Source organism: Artemia sp. Qi Xiang Cuo, chromosome 4, assembly GCF_049724085.1.
Source record: "Artemia sp. Qi Xiang Cuo chromosome 4, ASM4972408v1, whole genome shotgun sequence".
In the NCBI taxonomy this organism is placed as follows: domain Eukaryota; kingdom Metazoa; phylum Arthropoda; class Branchiopoda; order Anostraca; family Artemiidae; genus Artemia; species Artemia sp. Qi Xiang Cuo.
The window spans coordinates 59554692-59573323 of record NC_142797.1 but is presented as its reverse complement, the minus strand read 5'-3'; the positions used below and the strand labels follow the sequence as shown (position 1 = coordinate 59573323).

At 35.4% G+C, this 18632-nt stretch overlaps 1 protein-coding gene across 1 annotated transcript in view; it reads left to right on the top strand.

The window, feature by feature from the left end:
• Nucleotides 1-18632, top strand: part of LOC148953284 (uncharacterized) — a 239439-nt gene that overhangs the window by 136175 nt on the left and 84632 nt on the right. The window lies entirely within an intron of this gene.

Sequence of the window (18632 nt, the reverse complement as noted above, 5' to 3'; positions counted from 1 at the left end):
TCTGTTAGTTAGTATGTGTTCAGCAGTGTAAAGATCAACAGTAAAAAAAATGAATGTATTTGAGAAAGAAACAATCATACAGAACCTTGTCACTTTGGAAAATTGTTCAAATCTAAATGATCAGTTTAAAAAATTTTCGGTGCAGAGGAGAATCTTCAGCCAAAGAATGGTTGACAAGATCATGAAACGGGACTCTCCAGCCTTGGATTATTGTATGAGACTTTTACATCGTGGTCCCAATGCATTCACTCAATTTATTCGCATACTAATTGAAACAAATCAAAAGAGTATTGTAGATTTGCTTTTGAACATTACATAGATTTTCCAAAAACAATAGGAACAGTTTGTATGGAAAATCTAAAACCTCACATGCCAATGAAGCGAATAGAACGGAAAAATAAATTCCGCTAAAACATGTTTAAAGAGTGCCGTCACCTGTTTACTCCTCCTCCTATTCTGTCTTTAGGAAATCTGAAGCGAGTACTTGAAGTAAAAGAAAGAAAAAAACTCTTTCTAGGAGAGTAGTTAGTTTGTAATCTGCAGTCTGAGTGTCAATAGTGCAAAAAAAATTTACTACACATGTCCTCTATGTTTATACACATTGGGCAGTTGGTCGTCCTGTGAGAATTGCACTACTGTCAGTGAATATTATGAAAAGTGTAGATTGTGCAATCCATGCAAACTTCACCGAGGATATGCCATTAAAATTAAAAATTGTAATTCATGCCTTGAAGAAGTTTGTGATTCTCATGTCAGAGGATTCCTATGTTCAAACTGTAACTCTGATAAATGTAATCAGTGGGAAACTACCCGTGCTGGTATGATATAAAAAAATTTGAAACGATCATTTTATCTATTCTTGAAAGACAGATATCGTCGCGGGGTTAAATTTTATTGGGAAGATTAATTTGAACCATACTTCAAGTGTCAAAATAACAAAAGAGTATGGTTTCTACGGCATCATTGTGAAGATACTGGATGCTATGATTATAAACCTACGGATTTTTACTTGGCAGTTACGGAGAGTGATTTTTCATTTAAGAATTCTGTTTGTGTCATTGCATCAAATACACAAATTGAAACACTTGAATTTTGCAATATAAATTAAAAAAGAATCATTGACTGCACAAAGAGATACGATAAGAGTGAAACTATATTGTATTTTACTAATTGTGATCCTGACTTTTCCCTACTTGATCAATACAAAGTGAATGTAAATGATCTACCACCACAAGTTGTCGTCGACAATGATGATCATCTAAATGTAGAAGAAGAAGAAGAAGAAATCTGAACAAAAAAAAACATTTGATTCAGCAGCAACATTTTAAGAAATTTAAAACAAATTTATTGTGAATTATTATCTCAATTAATCAGTAATTGTACCGAACCAATCGTGCTCAAATCCTCCTCAGGGCCATACTGTGGTGTTTCTTTTGGGAATGGTGAAAATTTCCCCACAGTAGAGTGCATACGGTCTGTTATCATTGTAATATCCTTTCTTGTTTTAGTTTAAAGCTTATTCCAATAGGCAATGCTTAGAAGTCCTCCAAAAAAAATGTCCCCCTGATCCCACCCCAAATACCAGTGAAATTGATACCAATCTTGGCTGGTCAAGCTCACTATCACAAAGTTCACATGATAGCTCCAATTCTAAGAATAGGACAATGATCAGTGTAGGGGCTAATGTCACTATAAATGATGATAATGGATTTCAAGAGTTTCTTTCTAGAAGCTCTAAAAAAAGGAAAAAAAATCTCCCCAATCAAAAGCATTTCCCCCCTCCCTTCCCAAGATCCTCCCTCCCAAAACTTTAGGAATATTTACCTTAAAATTTCTCCTATTACCCCCTTTGAAATAAAAAAAATTACTGCAATAAGAGTTGCAATTTTCAAATTGCTAAAATCAATATTTTCTCTTAATATTCACCGTGATGGATCTCTGCTAATAGCTGTCCAAGATAAGAAATCAGCAGACACAATAATTAATTTAAAATCCCTTCTGAATACCCCAATTAATACATATAAATGGAACCCAAAACAATCCCCAAAAAAATAGTAGTTCATAATGTTCCCCCAGAAATACCCATTCTGGACTTAAAAGAAGGGCTCTCAGATAGAGCTGGAAACACAATCCCAGTTGAAGATGTTACCCAACTTGGTAAACCTAACTCTAATGACCTAAAAACAAGTAGATCCTTCTTATTTACACTGAAGGAAAAAATTAACATCCCAGAAAAGTTATTCCTATTTGGGCAAATGAAACCACACAAGGAATACAAACCAAATCCTATCCAGTGTCAGAAGTGTCTCAAACTGGGACACACAACAAACAAATGCAATGAAATTCTTCTAGAGTGTAATAATTGTAAATCATTCCATCCTAAAGAGTTGACAACTTGTAACAACACTCAGCCTACATGTATCAATTGCAAAGGCCCACTTGGATCTACCAATAAATCACTATGCCTTGCATATAAGAAAAGAGCATTAACACTCCAAATAGCAACAGAGATGGCCATTCCATACCCCTTTGCAGCAATGGAATCAAATGCTGCCCAACAATACCAAATAATGCCCGCAATGAAACCAACCAAAACCCCCACGTCAAACGCCCCCAATGCAGTAAGTACCCCGTATAAAATACCATTCTCTAAGCCCCCTATCTCACATCCCTATCAGAAGGAATCACCAAGTCAACAAGCCTCCTTGTCCGGTGAGATGAGGTCAGCCTGGCCCCCCTCCCAAGAAAAAACAAACCAAAAACACTACCAGGAATTAATCCCTTAACTGACAAACAGGATGCACAACCAAAGATGCAATTCCCAAATATATGTTTATTCATTTTAAACTGTAAGGCAGTTCAGGCAATGAACATACATCAACTACAGAAAACAAAAATCATTGCAGAATTGGCAAAAATCTACATCCCTGATGATATGCTCATTCAAGCAAAAAAAGATCTTGCTTTACTATTAACAAAGCTGAACATTGATATACAGTCATATGAAAAATAAATCAACAACAAAACACATATCAATACTCCAGTGGAACGTAAGATCACTCACAGAAAATAAGCTAAATGAACTAATATCTTTTATGAATAATAATTCCATTAATATTGCTTGCTTCCAGGAAACTCATTTAACCCAAAATCAACAAATTAAGTCTCTAGGATATACTATCCTGAGATAGGATAGATCATCAGAGAGAAAAGGAGGTGGAGTAGGTTTAATAGTTAAAAATAATATAAAATTCTGTGGCATCAATTTTCCAAATTTTGCAAATGATGTTGATGCAATTGGTATCAGTGTTTGGCTGAAATATACAAAAACATACATAATAAGCTTTTATAACCCTAATGGCCAAACATTTTGAATATAATTTATATATATAAAATTGATAGTCTATGTACTGACCAATTTGCTATAGTTTGCTCCCTAAATGAACCTGCTGAAACTCTATCACATACCTCCAAATATATCAACACTAAAGCAAATTGGTCTATGTTCCAAAATAAGCTAAATAGTGAAATATCAAGTTTCACCCAAAATTTATGCATTTCAGACACAACAGTTGACACACATGCTGAAGTCTTGGTATCTTTACTAATAAATACAGCTAATCATGCTATCCCCAGGACAACACCCAAGAAAACCATCCCTAAACACATTCCTAAAGCATGGTGGAGAAATGAGTGCCAAAATAAATGCAGAACAAAAAAGGCAGCTAGGAGAGCATTCATAAAAAAACCATCACCTACTACATATTTAAAAAAATTACAGGCAGAATCTAATCTAAAAGGGACTATAATAGATGCTAAATATAACTACTGGAATAATTTTGCAAATAATCTCTCCAGAGAAACACATGAGCCAATTATAGATAAAGTCATAAGCCACATCTATGGGAAAAAGACTTCCGCCAACCCACTCCTGCATGAGCTTATACATAATAATACCCATTATGACAATGATAATGAAAAAGCTAAGCTATTTGCAACACTTTTTGTTAATAAGCTAACATCAAATAATCGAAACAAAATGTCCCCAATTCCTATGAACCCAAGTTACCAACCACGCCCAAGATCCGAGTATACAACTAGTCCATTTTCAATCCAGGAAACGAATAATGCAATACATCATGTTAGGACCAAAACTAGCGGCAGCTATGACAATATACACCCTACATGGATAAAGAATCTCACCCCTTCATACAAACAGGAACTGCTAAATTGTTATAATCACGGTTTGGCATCTTCTATGTTCCCCAGTATATGGAAATGTTCGTCCCTCCTACCAATTCTATAGAAAAATAAACCCAAAGATAACCCTGAGTCCTATAGGCTCATAATGATTACTCCTGTGATGGTGAAAATAATGGAGAAAATGATCTATTACCGACTCCTCTGGTTCGTTGAAAAAAATAATATGATTCCTCATACTCACATTGGGTTCAGGAAACGCCACTCCTCAACAGATGCTTTTATTTTGTTAAAAAATGCAATAAGTGAATCATTCTCAAAAAATAATGTCCTAGTTGCAGCTTTCCTATATTTTGAAGGGGCATATGACAGTGTGAACCACCAAACCCTTTTAAATAAACTTGCATACCTTGGACTACCCCCCAAGCTAGTATCTTTTATAAAATCCTTCATAGAAGTGCGAAGTTTCATTGTTTGTGTTGGTTCAGCCTTTTCACGCCAAAAGACAATAACCAAAAGCCTACCTCAGGGAGCAGTCCTCAGTTGCCTCCTCTTTGCCCTATATCTCTGGGACATGAGCCTCCCCCACACGAATCTACAATATTCTGACGATCTGGTGCTTTGGTCATCTGGCAACACCTTTGAGATAGCACAGTCAAATCTGCAAAAGTCACTTTTCCAATTTGAAAAATTCTCTCAACATTCAGATTTACCCATTGCACCTACCAAGTCAAAAATAATCCAATTTCACCGAAAGCGAAACCATGTTAATGCAAAACTAACTCTAAATGGAACAACTATTCCAGAAGATAATCATATTAATTACCTAGGTCTCATGCTTGACCAAAAACTTAATTTCCATCTCCACATTTCAAACACAATAAAAAAATGCTATAGAAAAACAAAAATACTAAAAAGACTTCTTTCCACACCCTGGGGATGTAAGGAGAAAATCTTACTCCAGTTTTACAAATCACATATAAGACCCCATATTGACTATGGGCTCATCGTCTATGGTGCATGTGCAAAGACCCCGATGCAAAAAATTGAAACAACACAAAAAGATATAATACGTCTCTTATTTGGTCTTAGGAAAACCACAAGCACCAAGTTTCTGCTTATGGAGAGTGGATAAACAACAATCAGTAAGAGACATAGCCTTCTCCTGATAAAACATCTTTCTAAAACTTCATAAAAAAGATCACATGCTATACCTAACTGTTTAAGAAATCTTACTAAGTATAGTCACATTGCAGATGAGTTTGAAACTAATCAGAATATATTCACCATATCAGCACAGTTTCTTGCACCTATTTCCTCCAAGACCCCCATGAAATTGGTCAATTCCCATAATAAATATTCATTTCTCAAAGTGGAATAAAGATTTAACCCCCATAGCTTTTGTCCAGAAAAAAATTGCTGAACTTAATACAATTACCTATAAAAACCACTTCCAAGTATTTGTTGATGGGTCAAAAATGAATGAGAAGGTAGCAAGTGGTGCTTTCCTTCCTCACCTGAAAATTGCAAGGGGTGAGAGATTATATAATAATTTATCTATAGTGTCTGCTGAGTTAAATGCCATAATCATGGCATTAGAACACCTTAAGGAAAACCAACCTTTGATTACAAATTCAAATAATATTATAGTATATTCCAACTCTTTATCAAGCCTTGAGTTGCTGGCCTTTGCTCCTCAGTATAATTTGGACATTGACACTTATCTTTGTCTCAGTATTATAGATAATCTTGCTTCAAGTGGCATAAGAACTTATTTTCAGTACATTCCTAGCCACTCTGGTATAAGTGCTAATCATCAAGTTGATGAAATTCTAAAAAGTTCTAAAAGTTTTTGCAAACCTATTAGCAGAAAAATCGCCAGTAGAGATAATTATTAATGGAGACTCTAATATACTAATTTTGATCCGAATAATCCTCGTTATTCCACTTTACCCAAAACGTATTTTTTCTATGATTTATCATAGAATTAATTATGGAACAAATGGACTAAATTTTCTTGCATTCTCGTATAAGTTTTCTAATTTAAGTGTGCCTATTTGAATGTAATATGCTGACGTCTGCACAACATACCTTGCTTTGTAAACTGCTAAAATGCTTCAAACACCACAAAATCTCACTATCAGCCAAGAGCCTAGCCAACTATACCTGCACACAGAGCATAGAAATCGACATCTATCATCTTATATTTGAACGCCAAGAGTCGAAAGATCTACTGAAAGATATCTGAAAATATCTAATAAATATGAGGTAATCAAGCCAGTAGCTCTGTAGCCCACAGAGTGAATCAAAAGGAAAAGGGCTAAATAGCATTACTGAAAAGCCCGCCTTCTGTTAAATAGAAGAAGAAGAAGAACATTTTTGTTATGTACATATATTTTTTATCAATAAATACTTTTATATACTTTTTTAAAATACTTTACTCGTCGGGCGCTAAAACCAAGTTCATACAATTTTTAGAGGATATTTTTCAGTATAAAGTAGTTCACATGTTTATTGTCAACCTAAATGTTGAGTAACTGCTTGTAAGTATAACCAGGACATCTGAAAACAAAATATATTAGCGCATGAAAATCACAGCTTTTAGTCAATAGATCCTGCACTCTCTTCCGGTTTTGAATAATAGGTTTCCCACTGATTTCAATATAGGTTTTAATATGGTAACCATAGAATGTATATGGAAATCCGAGAGGATCAAAAAATTCAATAGTCTTCGTTGTTTGAAGGATGCACAACCAGTGACCAGTATTTCTTATATTCGATGGACTGCTATTAACAATGATAATGGTATGAGTATCACCTTGAATTTTGTCAAGGAAATCTGAGGGTAGACAATAGGATTTGTATTTCAACATGAATGGATCCAAGTTAAATACGAGACATCAATACATCAATTATTTGATTCGTGTTCATGGTGACAAGTCTAGTAGAACATTATCATCGGGAGTTATCTCCCAATAGGTTTCAAAATGGTATAGTGATATTAACGTAATGCTTTCAGTCAAGGCATTGGTGAGTGTGCACTCTAAACGTACACTCCCTGTTCTAAAAACAGTCAAATCTTGAGTGCCAGACCAGTCTAGAACAATTACACCATGAGTTTTTGAAAACATTGAATCAGTTATTCCATTTTCAAATAGTTGTGAATCATGACCCAGTGAATGCATTGTCAATTCATAGAAAATTTTGTAGGATTTGTTGTCAAATGATAAATTCTACAGAGGAACTCCATTCACTTTGCACACAAGACTTGACAAACCAAAAAATTAAAATCATGAGGGGATGTGGTTCAGGACCCAACGGCGCTAGCACTCTTCACAAAGGCCAATACGAGTTTCGAGTGGATTTCCCCACTGATAAATTACGAATCAGTATAACTACGAAAACCTGTAGCAATGTGACGTTGATTGGTAACTGTATGAGGAACGAGCAGTTTGATGTTGTTACCGTTGGCTCTCAGTTTTTCCACTGCCAATGCAACAGAGCTCATGACCTGTTGTTTTCGCACATTAAGTACTGCTGAAGTGAGATTGACCGTTGCATCAGGTGCTCCAGCAATTGTTTTTCTCAAAATGAAATTACCTGGAGCAAGTTGTAACTTTATGTCAATCTTAACGTTGGATGGTAACCATTGGGAAATATTAAATATTTCATAATTTAATTTACCAACCAAATGATACTCCTTGGTCACTGCTGTAGTCAGCTTACCATCAGTGTCGACATTTAATCAATATGCATAGCCCATTGCTTGACCTCTCAACTCCTTGTATGATTTTGGTGTCATCAACATAAATTGTATATAACTTGCATAGTTTGACAAATTATTGCTAGTGCTCACCAATGTTCCATTAATGTACACATTAATTTGTCTGAACAAGTTGTGTAAAATACAGTTTTCATAGAATAGATCATCAACAGCGCTAGGAGTTCGATTGGCAGACTTTTTCTTCACCACAACATTTAAATCAATAAATGTGGATGATAAATCAATGAAATAATCTTCATCGGAAAATATTTGAAAGTGTATATTTTCTGACAAAGGTTGTTGAGGATGAAATTGTTCATAGTAACCATGTTTGACACTGACATCAACATTTTCAGCATTGAATAGATTTAATGATGAAGTAATCGATGGTTGTGATTCTTTATGAGGGATATAAGTCATCTTATAAGAAAAAATCTTGTTTTGATATAACAATCTTTTTCTTCTTCTTTTTCTTGATGCTTTTTCTTTTCAAAATTGTTGTTGTTGATGGCTTAAGCTTCTCACCTGGATGCAGACTGATGAGTGAATGACTGCCACGCATCTTTTTTTAACCTTTCCCATTTTGTTGAGATTTTAATTGTTCGCCAACAGCTCTTGTTGAAGACCTAAGATTTTCCTTAAGACTGTCCTTGAAATTTTCACCTAAACTCCAGTTCTGTAGGGTTGAGCCAGCAAAATTTGTTGCGGCTGGTGCAATTTATTTCTTGGCAAGGGGTAGTGCAGAACGAAATACCCTAGCAAACCAACTACCAAGACCATAGCCAGACATTGTAGTACGCCCCTTTTAGTAGTCCAATCCATGACCTATTTGATGAGGACTCAGAGCAGTAGCATAACAATTAATGTCAGGACAAACAAATGGCATTTATGTACTATTCATCTTGAATGACAGGTCGAAAATGACATGTAATAACACATAAACCCTTTGTTACAGCTAAAAGATCACTGAGTTCAGTTCTTAGTTTTAACTGACAAAGTTCCAAATATGAAGTATTTACAGGAACATACTGGAGGTGTCTTATATTATAGTGATGAACATTATTATCTGTACTTTTTCTTTCTAGAACACGTAAAAGTGGGACATTGGAATTACCAACTCTGAAGGATTTCACAAACGAACTGTAGATGAATATACAACTGTTCGAGGAGAAGCTGGGTGCATAGTCTGCATAGATAACATGGTCACTGCCACTGACATTCTCTGTCTTAATAATACGATTGTTAAAACAGAGAACCTCAATTTTATTCTCTTTGAGGAAAATTCTTTGATTATCAAATCGACTGGTAATATAAATTCTCCTTCGTTCCGTTGAATAGTTAAAAGTAAAACCATCTTTTTTTCGACTTGCAATTTTTTTTTGATAACTCGACACAGCTCATGAATATTATTGTATTCCCTGTAGGGGATGTTAGCAATAGGGTAATCATTAGAGTCAAAAGTTGCCATTGCATCTTCATCACCGAATTCAAACGGTCTTATTTTAATATCATATGAGATCTCTTTTCTTAGGACATCATATGTATTCTTGATAATACAATCGATGAGAGCAACTTCATATCTACCTTGAAATTTAATGATAGGCAACAGTTTAGTCCAAAAATCACTTGTTCTATTCAAATCATCATAGAGAGAATCGGAAACATTGGACATGAATGTCACATAGAAATCATGGAACATTGTGTAAGTCTTCAACACCTATCCAAGAATCAAATTCAGAGTTGTACCCAATCCAGCGAACTAACAACTGTTTCTTACCACCCTGCGTTCGAGTTTTTAACACTTTTTCAATTTGATAAATACCAGTATCTTTAACTTTTTGCAATTCATAGCCATAAAATCCCCCCAAAATCTCATCATGTTTGCTATCTCGTAGTCGATAGGTCACGGGACTAGTCTCTAGTACTTTTGACACTTTAAAAAGTTCAGTAGACCATAGTTAATTCCCATTTTCAAAAATATTACTTGACCGATTGATTCGAACCCTATCACCAACAGTCAATTTGCTTTTTATTTTATTTTCATCGTTAGAAGAATATTGATTGAAAAAAATGTCAAATATATTGTTATCATTGTTATGAGCATCAAAAGAACTAAGATCGGACAGGGAACGATGAAAATCTTGATTGCAAACTTGCAGAATGTTATCCAAATCATGAATAAAGACAGCACTGTTTTTGAGTGTACAATATCTAGAAATGAGAAGACGAATGGTTCTAATCAATCGTTCATCCAATGCAGCCTTGATTGGACTGTGACTATGATACAACTGTGTATTATATTTTAGTAGAATTTTCTTCACATGTGGATTAACAAATTCCCTTCCTCGATCCGTTTGTATTTTTTATAGGAATCTCGATCAAATATTGTTTTTAGAGCAATTGCAATCTCCTCTCCACGCTTAGATTTCAGTGGAATGGCATAGGAGTAGCGACTAAAAATACTAATTGCAAATAGAATGTACTTGTATGGTTTATTGTTTTGTCGTTGCAATTCATCCAAAGTCATAAGATCAGCTTGCGTGATTTGCAGAGGGTAGAATGCCTTAGTTTTCCGATATTGATTAGTGCGAAGTCTGCGATTTCGATGAAGTGTATAGCTAGGTTCAGTTTGACGATATTCTTTTGCTATACTCTGTTGAACATTGAAGACTTGAGCAAGTGTACTGGGAGCACTAAGACTCCCCATCTCAGCAACATTTGCATAAATAAGTTTTAGAGTTTCATACAATTTGCATATAAATGTGTATCACCACCACCACCTTGTCCACCGCTACCCTTTTGTATACTAACAGAGGTGTTTGCAGTTGTCGGGGAAAGATGCTTTTTCTACTGGCTAAAGTTGAATCATTACTGCTGCTTTTGTAATTGGATTTAGGTGTACTTGTTAGCATTAGGGTCTTGAAATCATCTTTTTCAGAATCATAATCCTCATCCTTTTCATTATAATGATGTCTAATCTTTTCAAAATTTTCTGTTGATCACAAGTGCTTTGGGAAAGTTTGATGTGTGTAAATATTTCAAAAGATTTGTGTCAATGGATAGAGTTTTCTTGCGATTTGAGACAAAATCAGTTATTAGATGAATGAGATTGTAAGTGTTGCTACCAAGGATGATTTGATGATTTGTAGCATCAATATTAATATCACTGCTGTCATTCAAAAAGTTTAACAGTCTTTTACCCTTTTCCTGATATGAAACTGGTAATAGATCTAATATTCTTGATAAGTGATCTTCGAGTGGTAGTAGTGGTGCTGATGCAGATGATTGTGTAATATTTGCCTCTTGTATCTTATCTGCAACATTCCCAACACTAATGGGTTTAATTTGATATGGTTTCGGCTTGTCAACACGACGAAGTGCCATTTGAAAAATAAAAAGTTTCTGATCATCAGGTATGCTATTATCATTAAAAAAATCTGTGAGATTACCCTCAAAAGTTCGCAGTGGAGACAGAGCTTCATCAATTGCAGTCAATTTATAGGGTTTCGCCATATTTTTTTTAATACAGTTACGATTGAGACGGAGAAAGAAGAAGATTGCTAACAAGACCGGCAATAATTGGCAATAAAACTGTGGAAAAACCTTCCCATGCCTGAACTAAATGTTTTCTTTTCTGTTTTTGACTGGTCTTTCTCTTGGACAGTGCACAAAAAAAGGATTGATGTTGTCTAGTTTGCTTCTTAATAGCATCTGGTAGTTGAAAATTGTCTGTAGTTAAATTTAAATACAGTTCAGAAATGAGTCTAATAATCTCTCAATATACATTGCTTAATACAACTTTCCTAGGCCGAAATTTTGGAATATTCCAAACAGAGAACAAGTATCTATTGTTATTTAACTTCTTCAATGTCATAGTTTCAATTAATATCTTTTCCTCTCACTCACTGGCAGATATACTGTTATCTAACGATCAAATATATTACTTGTAACCCTTATTTCTTAAGGTGCGTTTTGATTAAGGTTAATTACAATGTATCCGTACGGTTTGCATGTAGCCTGATTGTAAGCAGACGACAAGAATATTGGTTTGCCCTTATAAATTTTGTTGTTTAATGTTGTGATAAAGGTTGAGTCACGAACAACTTTGTACACAATGTAATGAATACAGCTCAATGCAAGAGTTACCATACATTTACCCTGATGAAAGGGATTGTATAGGACAATAGTGACGGAAATATTTTCATGATGAGAACATACTGTGAACAATTGAATCATTTCCTCAGACCATTGCTCTATTGATTTCGCCAAATCGTCAATAATAAGCCAAGAATTTGGTTCAATTTAATTGAACAAAACATCCAATCGTTTGATAAATTTAGTTTGAGGTTCAATAGTCCTTATTTTATCATATGATTATTGCCAAACTTTCTAGCAATGGTATATATTTTTTATGGTAGTTTGATGATTTCCTGCTGTCAACATTTCACCACGATTCTGAATTATTTTCATCAAAAGCGTTGTTTTCCCACTCATTTATGGCCCACAGAGAAAAGCTCTGAAAGGTGTTAAAAGCTGATACATAATCTATGTTTCTTTTTTTCTGTGCTATTTGTATCTAACTCTATTCAATGAACAACAACAACTGAAGTAAAATCAAAGTGTTTACTAAATTAAATAGTCAATACATAAAAAAAATTAGAAATACAACCATTTTTTTTTACATAGTGCAACAAAAACTAGTAAATGTATGTACACACACACACACATATATATATATATATATATATATATATATATATATATATATATATATATATATATATATATATATATATATATATATATATATATATATATATATATGTATAAATAAAAAAACTTTTAATAATACAACACTGGGGAAAAAAATCTGCTCTAAATCATTAAAAGATGCTACCGGTAGCGCCCCCCCCCCTGGCGGGCGGCCGAAGGCCCCTCCCCCTGCTGGTGGCTGGACGGGCAGCCAAAGGCCCCCCTTCCACTGGTGGCCGGCCAGGAAGCCGAAGGCCCCCCCCCGGGACGTGGGCCGCGAGCCCCCCCCCCAAGGTTTTAGGAATTTTTAAATAAGTTTACTCACACCGAGACTTTCCCTAGGACGAACACACTCGTCTCGATCGGATGTTAAGTAGTGCCCAAGGGAAGGGTACTTACACCATCTCTACAAACATAAACCTTGTCAGAAATGGTACTCATGGCAATTTTTTCAACATTTAGAGTAAAATTTTTATATTTTAACGAGCGAATTTCCAATAGTTTAGCTCGTTGAATTGTATTTTCAACAATACAATTCCTATAGACGTCCATGTCAAAATTCTTTTCCACATAGTACGTGGGTACTCCCTTGCAACGTTTTTTAATTTCCTTGGTGTGTGTCAGTATAAAGTACACCTTCGGACTTACAAACATACCCCGAGAAATCAAGTCACTTCCTGTTTCTGATTTTAAAAATAAAAGTTGGTTTGGAGCTTGACGTTTGACTAGTTCCGGATAGATTTCCCCATCCCAGTTTGTATAGTCCATTCGAGAACTAGAGAATATGTATCCCCGTAGCAGACCTCTACTTGTTCCTTCCCCGGCCATTGTACCCTAGCCACATTGTAATAGAATTTCAACATGAGCTTTTTTGAAATTACCAAGATGGCTCTGCCTTTTGCAATTTTTTTATTCAATACTATGTTTCTTTTTTTCTATTCAATAGTACCATGTCTGGAGCAATGATTGTAAAGGAAGTGTAACTGGGATCGGCAATAATTCGAGCACATTGGTCGAAATCGGTTACAACATCACAACGACTCCTATTGCAAACACTTTTGCACGTTTTACCAAAGGCCGAATTTAAAATGATTTTATAGATTTCTTTTTTGACCTTTGTTTTCGCTTCGGAACGTTTCTTGACAAAAGTGTCAATAAACATTTTCAAATAAGGTTTTTGAATGAATTGGAGGGCTCTATGGATCTTTTTGACTTTGAAACCATTGCTCCACATCCATTTCAATGCCACGTGGCGTACTACTATATTTTGTTTCGGCAGGAGATCGGCAAAAAGTTTTTGCTTTGAAGGTGACCAATGTATTCTCTCCTCCTCCGCCAAAAATCTATTGCGTGAACTCAAAGAGTCCCTAGACAAAGGTCTATTAATGCATGGAAAAAAAAATTCTTTTACCGTATCATGAGGCTCCACTGGTATCTCCCCATCAATTTAAAAAAACCATCCCACTGGTTTATTCTCCTCAACACTGGCAATGTTGGGGAAATTGGAGGCAAAAGGGTCATTGAGCCACTTATAGTCACCGCAAGGAAGAGAATAATGAGACATAACCGAGGGGTATAGGGAATTCATATCAAGGAAAACTTCATCCGACTTTTCTCTCGTCTTCTCTCCAGTTGGATCAGTTTCCAAGATACGATTTCCATGAATAAAGGTATCCACCCCTCATTGATCTCTCGATAAACAAGTGCTGATCAAGGTCGGTGATGAGTCAGATTTTTTCTTAACTAATTTTTAGGAAGAGGTCCATTACCATATGTGGACTGGAAAAATAATATCCTATATCAAAATTAAATTCCTCGTAGATTTTTTCCATATTTTTAGACACAATATCCATCAGAGTTAGCACATCACTTGACAAATACAACTTGCAGTAGTCAAATCCATTTTTACATCCTCCCTCTGCCCACACTTTTTTGGCAAAGTTTTATTCATCAGGGGTGCACACACGATCGTGCAGACTGTCGTAAAACGATTCAATTGAGGGAATTTTCTCCTCAGCAAATCTCGACATGGAATTAAAATGATCATAAGCGTAAACTCCTTTGACCGTTAACAAGTCATATAAATCGTTTGGACATTGTTATTTGAGAAGGGGGAAAGTGATGCTGCCGTAATGTTTTTCTGTACTTGACTCAATTCACTCAAAGGTTTTGGAAAAAAGCTGAAGGAGTCTAAAAAGCGAATTTTATTCTTGTAATCAACGGCGTCTTCAACATATTTCCACACAAATTCCAAAACAAGCAATTTTTTCGATTACTTAGGTATTATTTTGTAGGAAAAGCTGTCTTCCACCCATGCATCATCTATGACTTCATTTCTTTGAAGTTTTGCCATTGCAGGTAGCACAAACTTCAGATCATAGTTGGAATTGTGTATAAAAACCGGAAGAAAGAGTTGTTGTTTAATTTTTAAATTACAATTATTATGAACCCACCCCCGAAAGTTACTTCTCCCTGTGGAATTAGCATCAATAAGATGATTATGATCTCGTACTTTATCGTTCTTGGCAAGAGCACCCCTACAAATCCAACAAATTGATCTTAATTCTAGAGCACATTCTTCTTCATCTGTTAGTGACATGGGATAGTTGGTATGACGCAATCTTGATATAGACTTATTCGCTGTTTTGATTAGTGCTACAAGTTACCCTCCTCTCCCATAGTCTCAAAAAACTCCACCAGTTTCATTTTGTTGTTGGGGTCTCGCTCAGCATGAGCATAGGACACGGCTACAAGTTTTTGTTCTTTGACTATAACATTTACTCTGATGAAAGAGATTGTGTAGAACAATGTTGACGGAAATTTTTTCATGATGAGAACGTACTGTGAACAATTGGATCATTTCCTCAGACCATTGCTCTATTGATTCGGCTAAACCGTCAATAATAAGCCAAGAATTTGGTTCAATTGAATTGAACATAACATCCAATCCCTTGATAAATTTAGTTTGAGGTTCAATAGTCCTTATTTTATCATATGATTATTGCCAAACTTTCTAGCAATGGTATATATTTTTTATGGTAGTTTGATGATTTCCTGCTGTCAACATTTCACCACGATTCTGAATTATTTTCATCAAAAGCGTTGTTTTCCCACTCATTGATGGCCCACAGAGAAAAGCTCTGAAAGGTGTTATAAACTGATACATAATCTATGTTTCTTTTTTTTCTCTGCTATTTGTATCTAACTCTATTCAATGAACAACAACAACTGAAGTAAAATCAAAGTGTTTACTATATTAAATAGTCAATACATAAAAAAAATTAGAAATACAACAATTTTTTTTTTACATAGTGCAACAAAAACTAGTAAATGTATGTACACACACACACACATATATATATATATATATATATATATATATATATATATATATATATATATATATATATATATATATATATATATATATATATATATATATATATATATATATATATATATATATATATATATATATATATATATATATATATATAAACTTTTAATAATACAACACTGGGGGAAAAAAGTCTGCTCTAAACCATTAAAATATGCTACCGGTAGTGCCCCCCCCCCCGGCGGGCGGCCGAAGGCCTCTCCCCCCGCTGGTGGCTGGACGGGCAGCCAAAGGCCCCCCCTTCCACTGGTGGCCGGCCAGGAAGCCGAAGGCCCCCCCGGGACGTGGGCCGCGAGCCCCCCCCCCCCAAGGTTTTAGGAATTTTTAAATAAGTTTACTCACACCGAGACTTTCCCTAGGACGAACACACTCGTCTCGATCGGATGTTAAGTAGTGCCCAAGGGAAGGGTACTTTCACCATCTCTAAAAACATAAACCTTGTCAGAAATGGTACTCATGGCAATCTTTTCAACATTTAAAGTAAAAGTTTGGTATTTTAACGAGTGAATTGCCATCAGCTTTGCTCGTAGAATTGTATTTTCAACAATATAATTCCTATAGGCGTCCATGTCAAAATTCTTCTCCACATAGTGCGTGGGTACGCCCTTGCAACGTTTTTTGATTTCCTCGGTGTGTGTCAGTATAAAGTACACCTTCGGACTTACAAACATACCCCGAGAAATCAAGTCACTTCCTGTTTCTGATTTTAAAAATAAAAGTTGGTTTTGAGCTTGACGTTTGACTAGTTCCGGATAGATTTCCCCATTCCAGTTTGTATAGTCCATTCGAGAACTAGAGAATCTGTATCCCCGTAGCAGACCTCTACTTGTTCCTTCCCCGGCCATTGTACCCTAGCCACATTGTAGTAGAATTTCAACATGAGCTTTTTTGAAATTACCAAGATGGCTCTGCCTTTTGCAACTTTTTTATTCAATACTATGTTTCTTTTTTTCTATTCAATAGTACCATGTCTGGAGCAATGATTGTAAAGGAAGTGTAACTGGGATCGGCAATAATTCGAGCACATTGGTCGAAATCGGTTACAACATCACAACGACTCCTATTGCAAACACTTTTGCACGTTTTACCAAAGGCCGAATTTAAAATGATTTTATAGATTTCTGTTTTGACCTTTGTTTTCGCTTCGGAACGTTTCTTGACAAAAGTGTCAATAAACATTTTCAAATAAGGTTTTTGACTGAATTGGAGGGCTCTATGGATCTTCTTGACTTTGAAATCATTGTTCCACATCCATTTCAATGCCACGTGGCGTACTACTATATTTTGTTTCGGCAGGAGATCGGCAATAAGTTTTTGTTTTGAAGGTGACCAATGCATTCTTTTCTCCTCCACCAAAGATCTATTGCTTGAACTCAAAGAGTCCCTAGACAAAGGTCTATTAATACATGGAAAAACAAATTCTTTTACCGTATCATGAAGCTACACTGGTATCTCCCCATCAATTTCAAAAAACCATCCCACCAGCTTATTCTCCTCAACACTGGCAATGTTGGGAAAATTGGAGGCAAAAGGGTCATTGAGCCACTTATAGTCACCGCAAGGTAGAGCATAATGAGACATAGCCGAGGGGTATAGGGAATTCATATCAAGGAAAACCTCATCCGACTTTTCTCTCGTCTTCTCTCCAGTTGGATCAGTTTCCAAGATACGATTCCCATGAATAAAGGTATCCACCCCTCATTGATCTCTCGATAAACAAGTGCTGATCAAGGTCGGTGATGAGTCAGATTTTTTCTTAACTAATTTTTAGGAAGAGGTCCATTACCATATGTGGACTGGAAAAATAATATCTTAGATCAAGATTAAATTCCTTGTAAATTTTATCCGTATTTTTACATACAATATCCAACAGAGTTAGCACATCACTTGACAAATACAATTTGCAGTAGTCAAATCCATTTTTACATCCTCCCTCTGCCCACACCTTTTTGGCAAAGTTTTATTCATCAGGGGTGCACACACGATCGTGCAGACTGTCGTAAAACGATTCAATTGAGGGAATTTTCTCCTCAGCAAATCTCGACATGGAATTAAAATGATCATAAGCGTAAACACCTTTGACCGTTAACAAATCATATAAAGCATTTGGAAATTTCATTTGAGAAGGGGGAAAGCGTTAAAGCCGTCATTGTTTTTCTGTATTTGAATCAATTCGCTCAAAGATTTTGGAAAAAAGCTGAAGGAATCTAAAAAGCGAATTTTATTCGTGTAATCAACGGCGTCTTCAACATATTTCCACACAAATTCCAAAACAAGCAATTTTTTCGATTACTTAGGTATTATTTTGTAGGAAAAGCTGTCTTCCACCCATGCATCATCTATGACTTCATTTCTTTGAAGTTTTGCCATTGCAGGTAGCACAAACTTCAGATCATAGTTGGAATTGTGTATAAAAACCGGAAGAAAGAGTTGTTGTTTAATTTTTAAATTACAATTATTATGAACCCACCCCCGAAAGTTACTTCTCCCTGTGGAATTAGCATCAATAAGACGATTATG